Source organism: Ahaetulla prasina, chromosome 1 (genome assembly GCF_028640845.1).
Source record: "Ahaetulla prasina isolate Xishuangbanna chromosome 1, ASM2864084v1, whole genome shotgun sequence".
In the NCBI taxonomy this organism is placed as follows: Eukaryota; Metazoa; Chordata; class Lepidosauria; order Squamata; family Colubridae; genus Ahaetulla; species Ahaetulla prasina.
In genome coordinates, this window is record NC_080539.1 from 239,997,434 (window position 1) to 240,018,196 (window position 20,763).

The 20,763-nt window shown below is 38.5% G+C and overlaps 1 protein-coding gene and 1 long non-coding RNA gene across 11 annotated transcripts in view; one reads left to right on the top strand and one right to left on the bottom strand.

Moving 5' to 3' along the window:
• The window catches only part of NCKAP5 (NCK associated protein 5), a 638,109-nt gene that overhangs the window by 168,112 nt on the left and 449,234 nt on the right, over window positions 1-20,763 (top strand). The window contains exon 1 of one of the 9 annotated variants that reach the window (XM_058194222.1): window positions 13,537-13,941. The exons of 7 other annotated variants lie outside the window; for them this stretch is intronic. The gene's annotated coding sequence lies outside the window, so the exon portion shown is untranslated. Of the gene's footprint in view, window positions 1-13,536; window positions 13,942-17,065; window positions 17,208-20,763 lie in introns of those variants that run through there. One more of the 9 variants, XM_058194226.1, reaches the window with a different exon arrangement.
• Window positions 3,272-16,392, bottom strand: LOC131203731 (uncharacterized). 2 transcript variants are annotated; one of them, XR_009156464.1, is made up of 3 exons: window positions 14,023-14,049; window positions 12,680-12,914; window positions 3,272-9,634 (listed from the first exon to the last, which is right to left on the bottom strand). It is a non-coding gene; the product is annotated as an uncharacterized LOC131203731 (long non-coding RNA). The 2 variants fall into 2 exon arrangements; XR_009156465.1 differs by lacking the exon at window positions 14,023-14,049 and adding an exon at window positions 14,250-16,392 and having other exon boundaries at window positions 4,424-9,634.

The following is a 20,763-nucleotide window of genomic DNA, read 5'->3' on the forward strand; positions in this document are numbered from 1 at the left end:
GAGGAAGCTGTTTCTGAATATTTAACAAAATGAATAAAATCATGCAACAACTAAAATTTGTTCCAAAGTTAGTAAAATTTTGGTCAAACAAGAAATTTAAAAGCTTATTGATCAATCATTAATTTGCATCTATTTTATTACAAACATGTAGTACACCATCAATTCCTGTAATATATTTGATTCTTGTAAATGAATACAACAGTTTGCATTTATTTATCAGAACTGTTTATCTACATAGCTGAGGAGAATGGGTGGATTATATTGAAGTGACAATCAGGGACCGGAACTAAACTCTACTGATTTAGACTTTAAGAAAGATTAAGTAGAAATCAGTCATGGGAGAGCTACAAAAGAAATTGAAAAAGAAATAAAGGCTTAGCCAGGTGGATGAAACTGTTCTTTGGGTCTTTTAGCATTTTCTTCCACACTTTTATATAGCTGATATTAAAATAACATCAATATAGCATTAAAGTATAACATTTTAAACTCAGATTTAGAAAATTTTGAGATACGATACTGCCCTTAAATCAGTTCAGTACTACAAAAAGTGAGATTATGACACAGATTCTGAATAGATAGATTTAGGAAAAAAGGATTTATGTTGAAGAATTTTTTGAAACTGAATATACTGTATGTAACTTGGTTCTCATTAACAAATATGTCAAAGTTTCTGTGTGCTTCCTTTGCATTTGATCTTATTTCTGTTTATTGGCTTCATGGGGAGGATGCTTGCTAATCATTTGATGCCATAAAAATGTCCCATCTGTTCTTGTTCCTCAATGTTTTCAAAATGTCCATTTTCATTTTGAGGCTCCGGGAATTCCATCACATTAAGCCTGGAACATCAGCAATTCAGACAGAAATGTTTATTTTGCAAAGAGAAAGTAAACTCTTCTCTACCCACCTGCAGTTTCATTTACAGAGCATCCTCACCTTCTCTATTGTCAATGATTCAAAGTGGCAAGAGAAAAACTAGAAGATTAAAAACAACACAAGTGAGATATTTTAATCAAGATTTGGGAAGCTGTTGACTCTCCAGAAGTTTCTGTGGCTCACAGCTGAAATTGTAGGCAGCTCTAGTGCAGCAATATACAGGGAGACTCTCCAATCTAATTTAAGATATAGATATACATTTCTAATTCAGCAAATTAGCATTTAAAACCATAATAATCTATAATAATAATAATCTGTAATAATAATATAATAATAATTATAAATAATATAATAATAATATGATAATTATTATTAATTATTATCATTATTATTATTAATAATAATAATAATCCGTAATAACCGTAACAATCTGGAACTGAACACACTCAAAACTGTAGAAATGGGAGTAGACTTTAGGAGAAACCCTTCCATACTTCCACCTCTCACAATACTTGACAACACAGTATCAACAGTAGAAACCTTTAAATTTCTACATTCAATCATATCGCAAGATCAAAAATGGACAGTTAACATCAAAAACATCATCAAAAAAGGACAACAAAGACTGTCCTTTCTGCGCTAACTCAGTAAGCTCAAACTGCCCAAGGAGCTGCTGATTCAGTTCTTCAGAGGAATTATTGAGTCTGTCATTTGCACCTCTATAACGGACTGGTTCAGTTCTGCAACCCAACAAGAAAGACACAGACTTCAGAGGATAATTAAAACTGCAGAAAAAATAATTGCTACCAATCTGCCTTCCATTGAGGACCTGTATACTGCACAAATCAAGAAGAGGGCCATGAAAATATTTACAGATCCCTCACATCCTGGACATAAACTGTATCAACTCCTACCCTCAAAATGATGCTATAGAGCACTGCACGCCAGAACAACTAGACACAAGAACAGTTTTTTCCTGAAGGCCATCACTCTGCTAATAATTCCCTCAACACTGTCAAACTATTTACTAAATCTACACTACTATTAAATCTTCTCATCGTTTTCATCACCAATCTCTTTCCACTTATGACTGTATGACTGTAACTTTTTGTTGCTATCATTGAGGGTTAAATTGCAACCTATGACCATCATTTGTGTTGTAAATGTTGTACCTTTGATGAAGGTATTTTTTTTCTTTTTATTTTATGTACACTGAGAGCATATGCACTAAAACAAATTCCTTGTGTGTCCAATCACACTTGGCCAATAAATTCTATTCTAATAGTTTTTTCTTAAGAGAGAGGGAGGGAGGGAGGGAGGGAGACAGACAGACAGACAGACAGTTCCTGTTCCTTATATACATAGCAATTGCCACCTCCTGTAGGGTAGTAACTGATAATTCCAGCTCCCACCACTTTTCTTCTAAGAGAAGCCAGATATGGGAATGAGATAGGACTCTCTCTGACTGTCCAAAGACCAAACAATAAAAGTTCACTTATGTTTTTTGTTTTTTATTTTGTTAACATTTTTATGCCATTCAACTTTCAATGGGTCAGAATGACCTGCATGGGGGCGGGAAGCCAAAATATTAAAAACAACACAAACATTTTCTGCAATACAGGTGGTCCTCTGTTTATGCAAAACTGGGCCCAGAATCTTGGCTGTTAAGCAGAATGGTCACTTTGTGACCATATCTCAAGTAATTGTGTTCTCTTTGCTGACGATGTCAAACTATTTAACACCACTGATAATACATCTATCATTCAAAAAGACCTTGATCCTCTAACCGCTTGGTCTAAAACTTGGCAACTCCAAAGCTCAACCAGCAAATGCTCAGTCTTACATATAGGAAAAAAGAACCCAAACACTAAGTACTCGCTTGATGGACATTACCTTACAGATGACTCCCATCCCGTTAAAGACCTTGGAGTTTTCATGTCAAATGATCTAAGTGCCAAAGCCCACTGCAAATACATAGCAAAAAAGGCTCTAAGAGTTGTAAACCTAATCTTGGGTAGCTTCTTTTCCAAAAACACTACACTACTAACCAGAGCATATAAAACATTTGCTAGACCAATTCTAGAATACAGCTCACCTGTTTGGAACCCTCACCATATCTCTGACATCAATACAATTGAACATGTCCAGAAATATTTTACAAGAAGAGTTCTCCATTCCTCTGTAAACAACAAAATACCTTATCCCACTAGACTTGAAATCCTGGTCTTAGAAAACTTGGAACCCCGTCGCCTTCGACAAGACCTAACTTTAACTCATAGAATCATCTATTGTAATGTCCTTCCTGTCAAAGACTACTTCAGCTTTAATTGCAATAATACAAGAGCAACCAATAGATTTAAACTTAATGTCAACTGCTTTAATCTAGATTGCAGAAAATATGACTTCTGTAACAGAATCATCAGTGCTTGGAATACTTTACCTGACTCTGTGGTCTCTTCTCATAATCCTAAAAGCTTTAACCAAAAACATTCTACTATTGACCTCACCCCATTCCTAAGAGGACCATAAGGGGTGTGCATAAGCGCACAAATGTGCCTACCATTCCTGTCCTATTGTTTTTCTTTTCTTCTTCCTATATATATATATATATATATGCTTATACCTTTATATACTATATAATCTTTCTGTATGATACTTACATATATTGTTGTGACAAAAATAAATAAATAAAAAAAAATAAAAAAAAAATAAATGAAATGCCACATGACCATTTCTCTCAACAACCATAATCCTGGGTCTCCCAGTTGTGGTTGTTAGGTGATCACTTAAGTTGTTAAGCGGAGCACTAGAGAGAGTGCCCAGGCTTCATGGACTTACGAAGTCAGTTTTACAGCGAAATTATTGAGTCTGTCATTTGCACCTCTATAACTGTCTGGTTCAGTTCTGCAAGAAAAACACAGACTTCAGAGGATAATTAGAACTGTAGAAAAAATAATTGCTACCAACCTGCCTTCCATTGAGGACCTGTATACTGCACGAATCAAGAAGAGGGCCGTGAAAATATTTACAGACCCCTCGCATCCTGGATATAAACTGTATCAACTCCTACCCTCAAAACGACGCTATAGAGCACTGCACATCAGAACAACTAGACACAAGAACAGTTTTTTCCTGAAGGCCATCACTCTGCTAAACAAATAATTCCAGCAACACTATCAAACTATTTACTGAATCTGCACTATTATTAATCTTCTCATAGTTCCCATCACCAATCTCTTTCCACTTATGACTGTATGACTGTAACTTGTTGCTGGCAATCCTTATGATTTCTATTGATATACTGACCATCAATTGTGTTGTAAATGTTGTACCTTGATGAACGTATCTTTTCTTTTATGTACACGGAGAGCATATGCACCAAGACAAATTCCTTGTGTGTCCAATCACACTTGGCCAATAAAAATTCTATTCTCTTCTATTCAAAGTTAGTCCTTATGTTAGTGGATTTACAAAGGAAGGGAGGGAGGGAGGGAGGGAGGGAGGGAGGAAGGAAGGAAGGAAGGAAGGAAGGAAGGAAGGAAGGAAGGAAGGGAGGGAGGGAAGGAAGGAAGGAAGGAAGGAGCTTGTCAATTTCACCTACTTTTTTGTTTTTAAGACCCACAAATTCTTTATTATACCAGTAAGATTAAACAGAAAGGAAGCTGGGATTTCAGCTGATGACCTTGTTTCAAGAATGCACTGTTCAGAGAGTAGAGGCATCTCCGTCCTGCAGGTGGTTTGCCTGTGTAGGTGTTTGCATACAATGAAGAGCACAGCAGACAATTGTGGACAGCAGAGATTGTGCCAGGACGAATCAGAAAACGTGACTTAATGAGGCCCAGGAAAAGGCAGGCAGCTGTTGCCCTCCTTATGGGCTATGGAAAAAAATCATGCATTCTTTGCCTCAAGAAATTATCAGAGGCCTGGATTCATGCTGGGGCAAACAACTTGCGTGGATCAGCCTTCACTTCCTCAAAGAGCACATTTCATGCCATCATGTCATAACACTGTGAGAAGAGAAGACATCTCAAGTGCTATTACTTCAAATGTTTGAGGAGGCACTAGCACATTCCTCTGACAGCAGGTTCTCAAAATGCTGAATGAAGATGCATCTTCTATAATTCCTCTGTTTCCCCATCCCCCACCCCAAATTTGTTTCATTGCATAGTTGATAACTCTTTTTATTCACTATAATTAGCCAAGGGATAGATCAAAATAATCTTAGTAGAGAATGGTGGGGCTTCCTTCAGAATAGTCAGGATAGGATTGCAATTTAAGAGTTAGTTTATGCAAGCCTCAGAATAAAAGGGGAAAAAGGGGAAACCAAATATAATGTTCTATGCTAGGGTTTAGCCACTGTATGATAGTCATGATCCAGACTTTTCCCTCCCTTTCCTAGCTAGTTTGCAGCAATTTATTTGGCAATTATATTAAAATATTAAATATGGCTGTTACACTTGAGGCTGGGAATGAAGCAACCAGGGCATTTGACTGAATGTGGATTACACAGGAATTGATTTTCAATCTGCCGAGCGACCTGATACATTAATGTCAGTGGACTGTTCACGTCTCATGTAATTTTGCAGAGAATTACAGAATGAAGCAACTATGGTTGCAAAAAACTTCTTGATTTTTGATTCAAGCTAGCGGTTGATGGAATATGATACGATGGTTTGTCCACCATTTTCAAAGCTCATGCAATTTATTTAGGAAAGGAAGGCAAGGGCTTTAATGGGGTTTTCAATTTTAGAGATTCTCATTAAGTGGCCCCCACTTAAGCTAATGGGGAGGGGAGGAGGGAAGAATTGGTCTGCTATAATTGTGGGGAGGTCAGGAGACAGAGAATCTTAGATCAGAAGATTTCCAGTTATACCTACTTCACGGTTTGCAAAAAGCCCTTTTAGCACCTAATAAGTAGGAATATTGCCAATGGTAGGCTAGTAATAGGTTTATCAGAGGATTTTCAAGAAGATCACTGGGAGCAGAATCTATTATAAACATTAACTCTTCTAATTTGCACAATTCACTAGAATCAGACAACTTTTTAAATACAGGTATTTTTAAAGCTAAAATGCATAAACATAGCAGAATGTTTGCATGTAAAGCATGCATGTATGCATGCATGTATGTATGTATGCATTTATTTAAACATTCATATAGCTGCCCATTTTTCAACTAACTTTTGTGCTATATTTTCTCATTAAGCGTTAAATGTGTGATTTTAGGGAGCCCGCTTCATTTTTATTGCTTTCATTCTGAGAAATGAACTCTTTATATTCAGATGCACTCAACTTGAAAAGTTATTAAGGATTAGAAAAAGTCCATCTTTGATTTTACCCGATCCCATCTGTGTAAGGCAGATGGTTATTGTCTGGTGCTCTTGAACTATAATCCATGGTTCAGATGAAGGGCAGTGAACACAGCAGTTATACACAACTATATCACTGCACGTGTGAAAATACAATTTGAAAGAAAGGAAACGTGAACATTCAGCATTTTAATCTAGTTTAGAGATTCATTATTAAATGACATACTAAGTTCAGCAAATTGCAAATGTATTCATAGTTGAATACAGTACAATGATTGTACTGTATTCAAGATTGCAAAGCTCTTTAACAAGTTTATAAAGAAAAGAATCAAGTATTTTCAAAATTACAAACCTACTTCTGAAAATGGAAAATGTTACTTTCTTTTTTAGATTCTGTTATGCTTTGAAAATATTATTTCAGAGTTTCTTGAAAGTGATGTTAAAAATATGCATCGTACATCATGTTCAAATCTGTGTGATAAATGGAGCTACTGAGTGGCTTTGAGGTGTAACAGCAGAGATTGTTTCACACAATCCTTATCACTGAAAAATTTTAAAATCAGAAAATAATAATTCTTATACTTGGCCTATCTCTAGGTAGCAAGAAGAAAGACAGGAGTTAGGAGGAGAAGAGTGGATTGCTAATATAAACATAGTCAATTGTAGTTGTGCTAACTATTCTCTCTCTCTCTGTCTTTCTCTCATGAAGGTAAATTCAACCTTCAACAAGTGCTGTTATTTGTCAGACAAAAAACAGGGGAACATATTCTTTATCATGCACGTTTTCTCTTTTTGATTTCTGAACACTTTAAGATTTATGAAAACATCATTAAATGGTTTCCTGCCTTTTAAAGCTTTGAAAATGCTGTAGATCTAATTCTGTTGAACATCAGGTACGTAGTGCTCACTGAAAAGGCACATTGATTGCCAGCAAAGAGTTCTGCTTCTTGAATTTGTTGCCAAGAGCCTTCTGCATTTATACTTTCCCCATGGGAAAAGACTGCAGTGACTTGAAAGAGAAGTAACAGAGGCAAGAGAGAGACCTGGAATGGGGACAGCAAATGTCATGCTGCTACAATCTTTCATGCTGATATATTTGAGATGTGCTTTAACTTAAAAAAACCCAAGAGGAAATAGCTATATGGACTTCCTTACCAGGGAAGCAATATTTTTTAAAATAAAAGACACACTATAATCAGCCAGAAATGACCCTGAGCCAAGTAGCTGCTATTATCAGCATCTATGGGACATTGATAAGTGACTAGAAACTTGTACTTTTCTTTGAAGTTGTAACAATGTAATTTTAATATTTAATGAAAAACAGATAAATGTTCAAAGATTTGCCAGCACTCTTTGAATTCAAGGATGCTCAGTACTAGTTCAAGCACACTTTAGTTTAACAATTGTAAGGCATTTGTTGCTGTGTCCTTCTCTTTCACACACACATACATATTCACTCATTTTCTGGGTGGAAATGGTAAAGAAAAGGAAGACAGAAAGGGGAAAGAAGGAGAGATAGCACTATGCATCCTATTTTCATTGTTTTTTCAAAATATTGCAAAACATCCGTTTATCATTCTATTACAAACAACAGTTTTGCCCTATGTCTCCAAACGCATGCATGCAATTGTTAAATTTGTGTAGCTTGCCCATCTTACAGTATGTACATATAATTAATTGATATATAAATGTAACATATATAAGTGAGCAAGAGGTACCAATATTGTACAGTTGTATGCTTGATTAGAAATTAATTATAGAAAACAGTAAATTGTATTATTTGACCAGTATAAATAAGAATGTATGGTAAGTCTTTCAGATAAAATAGCCACTATTTGTTGTTTAAAAATACAAAAACTAAAAAACTAAAAACTTTATAAATAGTATTTCCCTCCTCTTTATCATATTACCGGTATAATGCTAAATAGTTCTAAAGATTTCAAATTTTTAGTGTCTCCGATTTCAGTTTTTTCTGAAATAAGAGTTATTTCAGTCAGTTCTCTTTTCCATACATACTTATTTTCCTTGCTGTGTAGTATATGGTATGAGGGATCCTTAGTGCTCTATCTGCTTCGTTGCTTTCTTGCAGATGTTTTATTACTCAAACTAGGTAACATTATCAATGCTAGTTCTTTGAACCCTGAGCTTCAAATATTCTCCTTTATTAGTATATAGTATGTATGGAAGCCATTCATGCTTAAATTTGCTTAGACTTCTATTGTGAATATATGCCACTACTGCATATTCTCAGGTATGTATTTGTACACTCATGTCTTCTTGCCAAAACTAAATCCTCAACAAGTTGGACTCAGCCATTCATCTATTTCTCAGACAGTCTGTGCAATCGTTAAAGATCTTTCTCATTCCAGCTTAGCCATCACCATTGCCAAGTGTTAGAAATCAGACATGCCTTACGGGGAAAAATCTTTGGGTTTCCCTCAATTTGGCTTGCAGTCCTATGTTATGTGAATTTATAATTTCTGGAATGACCTCTAAAAAAACACTTTATCGTGCCCAGGCATCCCTTCAAGAAACCATAAAGATGGATCTGGCTCCATAGTAAAAAAACATTTTTATGGAAACCTGTCTAACTCCCTATTTAACAGTTGCATTAATTCTCTGGCTATGTTCCCATACCATGCTTAACATGATTACTGAATTAATGCATTCATGGTTTTGCACCATATGCACAAAATTTAATTATCCAGTTTATACAGCATACAACCTCCCCTTTTTTAAAAGAAGAAAACCCTCACAGGTCAACATCAAAATAACAAGATGAAACACCATGTAACCAAGTTTAGAACTAACAATCTTAGCACGTGCAAATGGACTTGCTAAGTTTACAACTGACTTCAATGTGTTGTATGAATGTGTTGTCTTTGAGAAGCAATGATTGATGGTATAACTTCTTTTGCTGGGGCTCCGCCTCTTCCCTCATCTGCCCAGTTAATTGTAATGCAGTGTAGCTTGTAATACTGAAGCAAAATTCCCATTCCTTTGGGTTTTTTTTTTGTTTACATTTATATCCCGCCCTTCTCCGAAGACTCAGGGCGGCTTACAGTGTGTAAGGCAATAGTCTCATTCTATTTGTATATTTACGAAGTCAACTTATCGCCCCCCCAACAATCTGGGTCCTCATTTTACCTACCTTATAAAGGATGGAAGGCTGAGTCAACCTTGGACCTGGTGGGACTAGAACCTGCAGTAATTGCAGGCAGCTGGTTTTAATAACAGGCTTCTTACAGCCTTGAGCCACCACGGCCCTTTTGGTTGCTCCGAGAGTGTTGATTCTGACATAAGTATATAGCGGCTCCCCACCATAAGACTCTCTTACTGGTTTTTGAAGAACTGATGAACAAATCTAATGTGGTTATTTCTTCTTGGAGCTCTTCATTCTTGGTACCCAGAGTTGTAAACTAGTATCCGCTCTCATGCTTCCAAGAAATTAATCTGATTGGAAAGAATACAGAATAACAGAGCTGGAAGAGACCTCTGCTTAAGCACAGAGAAAGCAGCACCTGTATATAAACTTAGCATCAAACACATAACAACAACAACAAAATGTATATTTCATGCAGTGACATTTTCCTGATATTTTTTTTCTTACGAATCTCTCTCTTTTCAATTGTCGTAGAAATGAAAGGTGTGTCTCATAATGTCATATTGTGCTTGAAACTATTTTTGTTTTGTATTTCATCGATTAGAACATGCTGTTTATGTAACAATGCTATAAATATTTCTGTTGTAGTTCTTGGAAATAATTTGTCATTTTTTCATCTTGTAAATGAAATCAGGAATGCATTTAACAGTCTTGCTCAAGGCTTAATTCATATATGTATATCAAAAAACTATATAATTATTATTGTAATGGGTTCTAGTAGAGATATTTGCAGGTTTATAAAGCAGTATTCATCACATACAAATACAAAGACACAAACACATACACACACAACAACAATTCACTCATGTAAATGGCTGCAGAGATGAACAGGATTTGCAGTTTTGGTTTTCCTACAGATTGGTTCCATTGGTACAAAGTACATAATTTATTCTTAAAATTAAAATATTTTTTTTTAAAAAGGGGTTGTCTAGTAGATTCAGCGTTATTGTTTCTGTCTGAAATATTGTACATGTCTCTGTAATTTAAAAAGATTTGATATACAGGTCACGTCATTCACTGGTATGACTGAGACATACTGTGCCCTGACACATTTAGACAGCACCAGTCAGAAACAAATTGGCTGCCTGGGCAAAGTTTTATCCTGAGGTGTTGCCTCAGTCTGGAGCCTTGCTGGGATTCAAACTGAGGTACTATTAAATTGGGACCTATATTGCTCTTCCTACTTGCTTTGCTCTACCAGTGTTAGTATTATTTTATGTGAATGTAAGCCCAGAAGATTTTCTTTGACAGACTCATCGTATCATATTTTCTATTAAGGTATTTTTTTACAGATGGGCATAAAATCTTCCTGCATCTTCAGAGTCTTTTTTCTTCTGCTAATATAACATATATTTAAATCAGGAATAATTAATACCAAGAGTGAACATGAATGAATGTGATACAATATTGGGCGACTTGGTGCAGCTTGCACAAATGTTTTCTTCAACAAAATCTACTCATATCGCTATAAGTACTTAAGGACATTGAATATGCTAATGATTTTTCCTCATATCAGCATTGTGTCAAAATAACGTTAATTGGCCAATATAGTACAGATCTCATCAAACAAACAAAACCAATTGTATTTGGTAGGGCACATCTAAAAAGTCCATGCTGATTGAGTGTATCTATATTTTGTCTTTAAGATAGCTGCATTAATTGAGTTCTACATCAACTTTTCCATAATTGTACTGAAAATCAATGTTGGGCTAACAGGTTTAAAATTAACAAAGTCGCTTTTGAAATAGAGGTATTGATAATATGGCAAGACTTTCTTGTAGTACTCTGTCTTATACTGTCATGGTTGAATATATTGCACACTCTATTAGAAACATGAGTGCTGATGGACTGAGAATCAAGGAAACTTCATGCTGAATGCATAAACCAGCAGGTCACTTATGCCCATGCCAAATTCCATTGTGTTTATGTTACATATGCTTTGAGGGAAGTAAAATGGGGATTATTTATATTTTTAAATTTAAATTCATGCTTAAGTGATGGGTTGAACTGGAGCCTAGACGATTCTACTTCCTTATTTATAATTTAGCACTCATATACCTGTCAACTAATCTGAATTATTTCCCTCAATTTCCGTTTTTTTCCATTAGTAAAAAATGCACAAAAACATACATTGTACTTGTGGGATGGGAACACACGGTCTCTTATCAATATGTTTTTTAATGTGAATTTTATCCTGAGGGACGTCCAGTGGTATGATCACGTTGAGTGTGTTTTTAAATAGGTTAATCTAATGGATAAGACTGACATATTATCTATGTGTTAAATTATAATGACATTTAAAAAATGAAAATAAATCCGTAAGTATGACTGTTCATAGCTTTTAAAAAGTGTAAATAACTAAATTGCTGAGCAAAATTATAGGGAATAGGGAGAAGAACTTTGTCATTGTAAAGTCATTAGAGACATTTTTTTTCCTCCAGGCTGAATTTTGTGTATGCATCCAGAAGCATTACTTTTTCCACTTTTCTCTGATTGGAGTTGGACCACTTAAAACTTGAAGGCAGTGTTTCTCAGCTTTGGCAACTTTTCAGATGTGTGGCCTTCAATGTCCAGAATTCGCCTGCCAGCTTTTTGCCAAAGTTGAGAAACATTGCTCTCCAAGGTCTTGCTGCTTGCTTTCTCAGTGATATAATTGGAAACAAAGTCAGTCACAGATGCCTCTCAGTGCTTCTTTTACTTTCTGGCTATAATTTTTGTTATTTTGTTTCTTTAGTTAGTTGTTTTTTTAAAGACTGATCTATCAGAAATCCAGTTTCAGGCCAGTCTATTTTCAGAATTCGAATCAGATGACTTTTAAAACATTTTTCCAATTGCCACAGTTCCAAGCAATTATTTCAATTAAGACATTTTTGTAATTACTTAGCAGATTCCAATAGAAGAGAATATATATACAGTAGCTCAGGGTTGAACTGTGGAGTCCTTGATGGTCATTATGAAGATGTTCCATTAGCTGACTAGGTTAACATCATCAGTGAGCACTGGGTAATGAAATGGCTGCAAACAACCAACCAAGCTTAGAGATTAACAAGGATTCCACTTAGCTAATTATCTGGCTCAGAAATTTAAGGAAATCACAATGGCCAGAAGTGTCGGATGTCATGATTCCTTATTAAGATTTCAGAAATAGACGTCCATACTGAATTTCATGTAAAATGTTACAACAATGAATAAGCTAGACCAACAATCTAAGCAGGAGCCTTGACTGTCATTTTAGACTTGTAAAATGCAATTCTCTGGTACCTTTCTATATAATAAGCCAATGTAATCTTAAATAACTTCATTTTAATATTATCATTTAAGCCAATGATCCCAACCTTTCTGGCTCCACAGGCAGGCAGAAGTGGTATTGGCAGCGACGGGTTAGCAGGGGGGAGATGGTTTTGCGTGCACAACCTAGATCCTGCGCATGTGCATAGTCATTCGCTGCTTGCATGGCCTGGTTCCCAACAGACTGCAGACCAGTACCAATCCATGGACTGGGGATTGGGGACCCCTGATTTAAGCTGTATATTTTCCATCTGTCTCTAGACTTGTGAACTCTGTACCTCTCTGACAGAGAGAGGAGGGGGAGGGGGGGAGAGAGAGAGAAAGAGTGAGGCAGAGAGTGAGTGCCTGGTATAATCATACCAACTTTGGTTCTGCATTGCAAAGGGACAATTGTGTTTGGTCATTAGAAAGTGATTTGTCAAGAGTGTAGAGCAGTTTTTCTCAACCTTGGAAGCTTCAAGATGAATGGATGTCAATTCCCACAATTCTCCAGGAAATATGTTGCCTGGGGAATTCTGGGAATTGAAGTTCACACACCTTATCCAGAGAGGAAGGGAAGCCCTTTCTCTCTCTCTCTGTTAAGATGAACTTTACTGCTGAGCAGGGACGGGGAAACCAGAGAGCCGCGTAGTTTTCTCCACTTGTCTCTTCCTCCCGAGACCCCCCAATTCCAACCCACCACAGCAGTTTTTCCTCAGACAAGCTCCCCCTCCCTCCCCCGACCCCCGCTTGCAGGCAAAGCTTTGTCACAACCGTTCCGTTGCGACCGATTCCGATCGCAGCAGATGGGCAGCGCTCTTTTGACACCCCCCGATCCTAAAGCAGTCTCCTCCGCTTAGGGGGAATTAAAAGGCCCCGACCGCAACCCGGAATAGCGGGGCAGGGCGGGAGCCCGTCACCCAGCGTCCCCTCGGAGAGCTGTGCCACCCTGTCTTTCCTCCGCTCCCCTCCCCGCAGCGGAGGCCACTTTCCCCCAGCCCCGCCGCCTGGCCGGCCCTCCCCGAGCGCACGCGGAGCGGCGGCCCTGCCGCAGCCCGACAGGGAGCGCCAGCAAGAGACAAGCCCGCCGGCGGCAGCATAACAACAAAGCGGAAGAAGCGGCGGCGACGGCTGCGGTTGCAGCGGTGGCGTTCCGGGCTGCGTCCGCGGTCGCGTCCGCTAATGCTAGGAGACCCCCATGCCAAGTTTAGAAACTCGGGGGCTGCTTTGGCTGCGGCCGTCGGGCTCCCAGGCTGCTCCGGCGGGTCCCCGGGGAGCGTAAAGGCCCCGCCCCTGCCCGCCGCCTGCAAAATGTCCCTCCGCAGAGCAGGTAAGGCAGCAATTGCGCCCAGCCTTCCCACCTCTTTCCCCGGCTGCCCCTCTTTCCTTGCGCGTTTTGCGCTCCCCTCACCTGCTCTGAAGTGGACCCCGCCCTCTGGCGCGTCTCCCTCTCTCTCTTCCCCCCCCCCTTCCCGTCTCCTCCCCTTCTCTCCTGGTTTAAGGCAAAGGTAAAAGGAGCACGGGGCGAGGGGAGGGCGGGCGAGGGGTGAGCGGCGTCGGGGGTCGCCGTGCTTGTGTGTGCGCGCCTGTGTGTGTGTGTGTGTGAGAGAGAGAAAGCAAGATGGAGAAGCGGCTGACCTGGGCATGTGCCCGCCGGCTGCCCAATCTCGCCGCGGCGGTCCGGCGGACGAGGGCGCGCGAGGCCGAGGCGTGCGCTCGCGCGTAGGTTCGAGCCCCGGTGCAAACCCGATGGCTCGTTTGCGAAGCGGGTCTTGTAGGCGCTGGCAGGTTGATGCTTTGCTTAGGATTGTTCTTAAGAGAGAGAGGGGGCACTGTGGAGTTGTCCGCGGGTTCTTCGGACGGACCTCTCCAAAGAGCTTGCAGCCCTGGGTTTTACATTCTCCCCCCCACCCATCCCCCCACGAGTCCCGGGCAATCGTTTCTCAGACCCGTTCGTGGCGTGTAATTTGTCTCTAACAAATGAATGAGATGCGGGCCCTGGTGGAATGTGTATGAAGGGACGGCAGGCCCACGCTTCTGAACTTAAGGACAGGGATGTGCAGTAGTGTCCCTTCCTCCCCCCCCCTCTCTCTCTTTTAAGTTTTGCGCAGCTCCTGCACGACTTGCCGGACGCTGCTGGTGACGAGCCTGACCCGAGGGAGTGGGAAGGGCTAGTTTTAGAGTGCTTGGGCAATGGAGATGAAGAGGTGGCCTCGTTGAGTTATGGATGGGGAAGATGGGTTCAAGCCTAAAGAAAGACACGCTGGCTTTTGGCGACAAGTTTCTGTCGCTTGAACTTGCTTGTATAGTTGCAAGGGGGCTTTTGTTAAACCCGCGTCTAACCCCAATTCCCCACCCCCCGGTTTTTTTTGGTTTTTTGGGGGGGGATTTCCCTTTCATCCAATTCCTGCTGCTGCTGCCTGGTCCTGGGATCTGCGCTCCCACTTTTGGGCCTTTTCTGTCCCTTCTGTTTTCATCTCTTCCTGCTGCTCTCAGGGCCCTTTTTCCTTCCTTGCCTCTGCTGGCTCTTTTGCTTGTTCTTTCTGCTGTCCCCTGTCCTGCTGTTTGCAAACTCTTTTCCTTTGGCGGCTGCTGCTTCTGGAAAGGGGAGCTAGCTGTACAATTGTATGCCTGTTGCTACGGGCAACTGCATATACAGCATTGTTATGCATCCATAAGCAGCTTAATTCTGATGGATGGCAGAGAAATATGATCATTTTAGGATGACTGAGCCTGGGTATATTGTGCTCTCTGTGCGTGTGTATTTGCATTGTATCTCAGATTCAGGTTTTTAATCTAGAGAGTGAATCCCAGAAGCTGCTTTTTTATGATCTGGGCGGTTTATCTAAGTCTTTGATGGGGTTGTAGTAAACCTGTATTTGCCTTTTCATTATCTATGCTTCTGTTGGTTTAGATAACTGGAGCTTTTCATTATCATTTACTTATGTGCTTGAGTGTTGAAACTGACCTGTCTTACTGACCATGAAGGATTTCTTGAGTTCTGTCCGGAAGCAATGTGTAATGAGACCCGTTTAGTACAGATAGTAGAAATATTAATTTTCTTTTATTTTCACATTCTCTTTTACTTGTTGATTACTTCTGACATTTGTACAAGAACTAGAAAGAATGGGGTGTGAAAGAGAAGAACTTGGGTGGGTATTTGGGTTAATATTAATACAGAAAGTCCCACTGGAAGTTTTATTTATTTATTTATTTAGTACATGTATATAGCCACCAATTTCATATGCATGAAATAAACATCTTTTATTTTCCGTTTCCTTCCTTTTCATGTTATTGGCTAGCAGCCCCCCCCCCCCCTTTATGTAAAGTAACTTTGTTACTTACTTTTATAGCAAACCTGCATTCCTTAGCTTTATAAATACAAGCCAGGCTAAGCAAATCATGGAGTGTGATGGTAGGATGAAGAGCTAGATTTATAAACATTCATGATTTTGTAGCTGTGACTTGATATGATATACATTTTAAGCTTACATGCTTAAAAAATTCCTGACAGGCAACTTTTAACGCTGCTGAATATGTATGTGAATATTTATGTACAATATGATTTGGAGCCACTCTAAATCTAATATTAAGAAAGTACTGTATAAATGAAAGAAAGAAGAACAAAAAAGAATTGTTTAATAATAGTTTTAGCATTTTTAGGATAGTTTATGGGGGAAACACATGGCTAATGATACCATGTTTGAACTGGGTGGCTATTTCTTCCAGGAAGTATGCTTAAGTATAAGCATACATGGCAATATCTGTAATGAAGCAGTTTGTTTGTTTATTTATTTATTTATTTATTTATTCAAATTTTTATACTGCCCTATCTCCCGAAGGACTCAGGGCGGTGTACAGCCAAATAAAAACATAAGAATAATACAAATAAAAACAACAATTAAAAAACTTATTAATTAGGCTGAAATTAAAATATCACTAAAATAGTATAAAACCCCATTAAAACTAAATTTAAAACTAAAAACCCTAGGCTAGCCCTGCGCAAATAAATAGATGTGTCTTAAGCTCGCGGCGGAAGGTTCGGAGGTCGGGAAGTTGGCGCAGCCCTGGGGGAAGCTCGTTCCAGAGGGTGTGAGCCCCCACAGAGAAAGCCCTTCCTCTGGGTGTCGCCAGTCGGCACTGCCTGGCGGACGGCACCCTAAGGAGTCCCTCTCTGTGGGAGCGTATGGGTCGGTGGGAGGCAATCGGTGGCAGTAGGCGGTCCCGTAAGTAACCCGGCCCTATGCCATGGAGCGCTTTAAAGATAGTGACCAAAACCTTGAAGCGTACCCGAAAGGCCACAGGTAGCCAGTGCAGTCTGCGCAGGATAGGTGTAACATGGGACCCACGAGGGGCTCCCTCTATCACCCACGCAGCTGCATTCTGAACCAACTGCAGCCTCTGGATGCCCTTCAAGGAGAGCCCCATGTAGAGAGCGTTGCAGTAATCCAAGCAAGACGTCATGAGCGCATGAGTGACCGTGCATAAGGCATCCCGGTCTAGGAAGGGGCGCAACTGGCAGACCAGGCGAACCTGGTAAAAAGCTCTCCTGGAGATGGCCGTCAAATGATCTTCAAAAGACAGCCGTCCATCCAGGTAATTGGATTGATTGATTACTTATATATGATTAAAGTATCCTGAGTGTGTGTCAGTACGCCTTCTAGTTGGTGGGATGCACGGATTAGCATGTTGGCTTTCAAAGTAGTCTTTAGAGTAGAATTTACATTAAGCACTATGGGCATGCTGGGGATAAAACTGCTTTTGGTTACACTTATGAAGTCTTGAACAAAATGTGCCAGAAATGACTGACCTTTATCAAATAATCAGCAGGTGATCTAGGGTATGGATAAAGTTTTAAAAAGTGTTCTGTGAAAACATGGCCTTTAATAATCTATGGACTACCTGGAAAAAATTAGCAGATACGGAAGAATGGGACTTGGAATATAAGAAAAAATAAATAATAATGGACATGAATTAAGGATTAGATTATTTATCTGTGACGTTTAGATAAAGGGAAGGATAACAGATAAGAGTAAAAGTAGTTTGATATTGTGGGAGAAAATTAGTTTATTCAGGAAAGTGGAAGTATAGATTTAATTATAAAAGCTAAAATATATTATTGTTATATTGCTACCATTATCTTGCTACCATTGTCTCTCTCAAGGTGGTGTGCATACCTAATACCCCTGCTTCCCCATAATAACAACCTTGAGAGGTGGGTTGGACTAAGAGAGACTTGCCAAGGTCACTGATTTAGCTTTCATGCCTCAGGCAAGACTCACAATCTTCTGGTGTCTAGGCTGACACTATACCATACTATCTCCAAAAAGTAAGAATTTTGGTTACTATGAATTCACCTGTAAGTAAGAATCCATAACTGTGACAGTTAGATGTTATGTTCAATGTAATTGTGAAAATGAGAAGAAACAAAGATGATTTTGAAAAAAATATTGTGCAATATTCTGAAAACCATCCAAGGGATTATACTAGATAATATGGATAAGTTGGAATATAAAGAAGATAATGCAAAAAGGGGAAATCGATCATTTGGGGACCCAGGAATCAGTAAGAACAATGAAATTATCATCTTAGAAAAAGGTATGCTTCAAATTTACAGACTAAACGTAAGCCACCTAGAATTACTTCTGTAATTGTGATGTCAGTAAAGTTCATTGAATAAATAAAAAATTGAAAGGTAGCATCCATGGCAAAGCACAATAATATCAAAACAACAGCGTCTATATATGGTAATGTCCTCAAATACATTTCATTATTTGCACCATACCTTTGCATGCCCATGTGTGAAGGAATAAATACAACTCTTGAAATACCATTGATCTGATTGTTTACCATGAAAGACTGAGATAACTAATAGTACTAGGATGATGAGAGGTTCTGAATGTGGCAGGTCATTTCCTGTTATTGTTTGAAGCCAATTGTGGGGGGAAATGAGCATGGAAGAAAAAGAAGAAAAAGAAATGAGTATAAGAAGAGTGACTGCAGAAAGAGAAAAATATCAGACTCTGAAACTGAGAAAGATACAGTACTTGGTGATTCTTCCAGGCAGACTTCTTTAATGTTCTACACCAAAGGCAGAATCTTGTCAAACTAAAGCACTCTACTCTCTATAACTACCACATATTCTGGGAATGATTAGGGAGGGGCTATTTCTCTCAAACAAAATATCTGAACTGAATTGCCTCTTATTCCTCTAGTATGCACCTCCTCCCTCCTGGGATCCAGAATACTACACTCATCACAAACAGGAGGTCTGTATAGAACAGTATTAGAAGATAATTAACTTCCCAACAGAATAAATAGAAAGTGAATCAACGAAAAGAGGTTATGGAAACTGCTTAGAACAGAATGAAAAGTACTATGCTACAGAGTACTATGTGAGCCATTAATAGAATGAATGGAATTAATAGTAAAAGTGATTAAATGATTTGAGCTGAAGCTGAACTAAAAGAATGCTGTAAAAAGCATTTTAGAACTGTGTAATGGAATGAGAGAGATATTTTGATGTGTGAAATTGAAAACAAATGCTATACATCTTTGTACAGTACAATGCAGTAAAAGATACTTGAAAAAGGAATCATAAGTCTTAAGAATTTTGAAAAATGCTAAGACTGCAAGGATGGATCGTTTCAGTGGATAAATGTTAAAACATGGATATCATTTCAAGTGGCTCTACAGCTTGATTAATTTGTAAGAAAATTGAATGAAAAAAGTGGATTTAGTTTGTGTTCTTGAATAGATGTTTGGCAATATACAAGAATATATTGTATATAAAATATACAATAAGCAACATTTGGGAAATAGAGTGAGATATTTCCATCACTGTTCCATCTTATCTTTAGAAATTTGGAATTGTCACCCTATTAGAATGCTGTGACAACTAGTAGATGAAACTAGGGTATTCATATTACATACAGACACCTGAGATATCTTTCTAGTGAATAATTTAAATCTTACAGTGGTTATTGCACTCCTGCTTTCCAACAATGTAATAATTTCATGTATGCTTGGTTTTGGAAATGGAATGGTCACTACTTTATGTTTTTTTGACAATCTATGTCTCTTATTGCTTGAATGTAAAGTCTCATTTGAGTTGAGCTTGATTCAACACTGACAGATCCATACTATCCTTTTGACAACAAAATAGAATTGGCCTTTTACTGCCTTCAGCTTACAAGACACTAACGTTGAACAGATTGGTTTGGTTCACTTATGACACTAATACATTGTTTACAAATCATATTGCCTGGATTTGCCCAAGATACTATACTAAACCAAGCACACCACATTATAGCTTAATACATTGTGGGAACTTAGACATAGGAAGTATTGACATTAGAACAGAAAACTGACATGCAGGGCACGCTGAATCTTTCCCTGTGTGATGAAATTAGTTTAGGATATTGAACCTTGTAATATTTGAATTTATTGTGGCACTTGGTTTTTGAGGCTGTGAACACATTTGTAATTTGAAAACACAACTTGAGCACCATCATACAGGATGCCAGTTGTAAAATGATTGAATTAAACATTCATTTCACAGAAGGCTAATAAGGCAAAAATGTAGCTTATTCTGAAATTTGAGCACAAGGCAAATATGTCTTTTAAGCCCCAAAGCACAGATGTCTTATTCTGAACTGACTTTTTTTTCTGCTTGAACAGAACATTCATTTCACAGATGGCAAGTACCTTAATTTAGAAATTGTCTTTATATAAATTATTGTAAAATGCATGCGTCATTACTCACACTGTATCTCTCCCTGTATTTTCTCAAATTCACTCAAATATGACCTAGTCCTTACCCCAATTTTTAAATATCTAGAAATTCCCTGAGTTTATTCCTGTTTTCCCCCTCTCCCCCACTCCTTATAGGTATTTTTGCCTATCTTTCCTTTTTTTTTCTTCCAACATAATAAACTCTTTGAAATAAAGTATATAAAAATGTTTTTTGTCTGTCTATCAGCAGAATAATTCTCCAAGAACTGAGCACAACTGGACTAAATTTGTTGTGGGAGAAGAAGATGGCAAAATAAAGAGGAAATTCAAAAATAGACTAGATCTGGTCAAGTGTTATGGAGAAAAAAAAATGCTTGTCTATGAGACAAGCATTCCATGGCCTGGCATGTTGATGTCT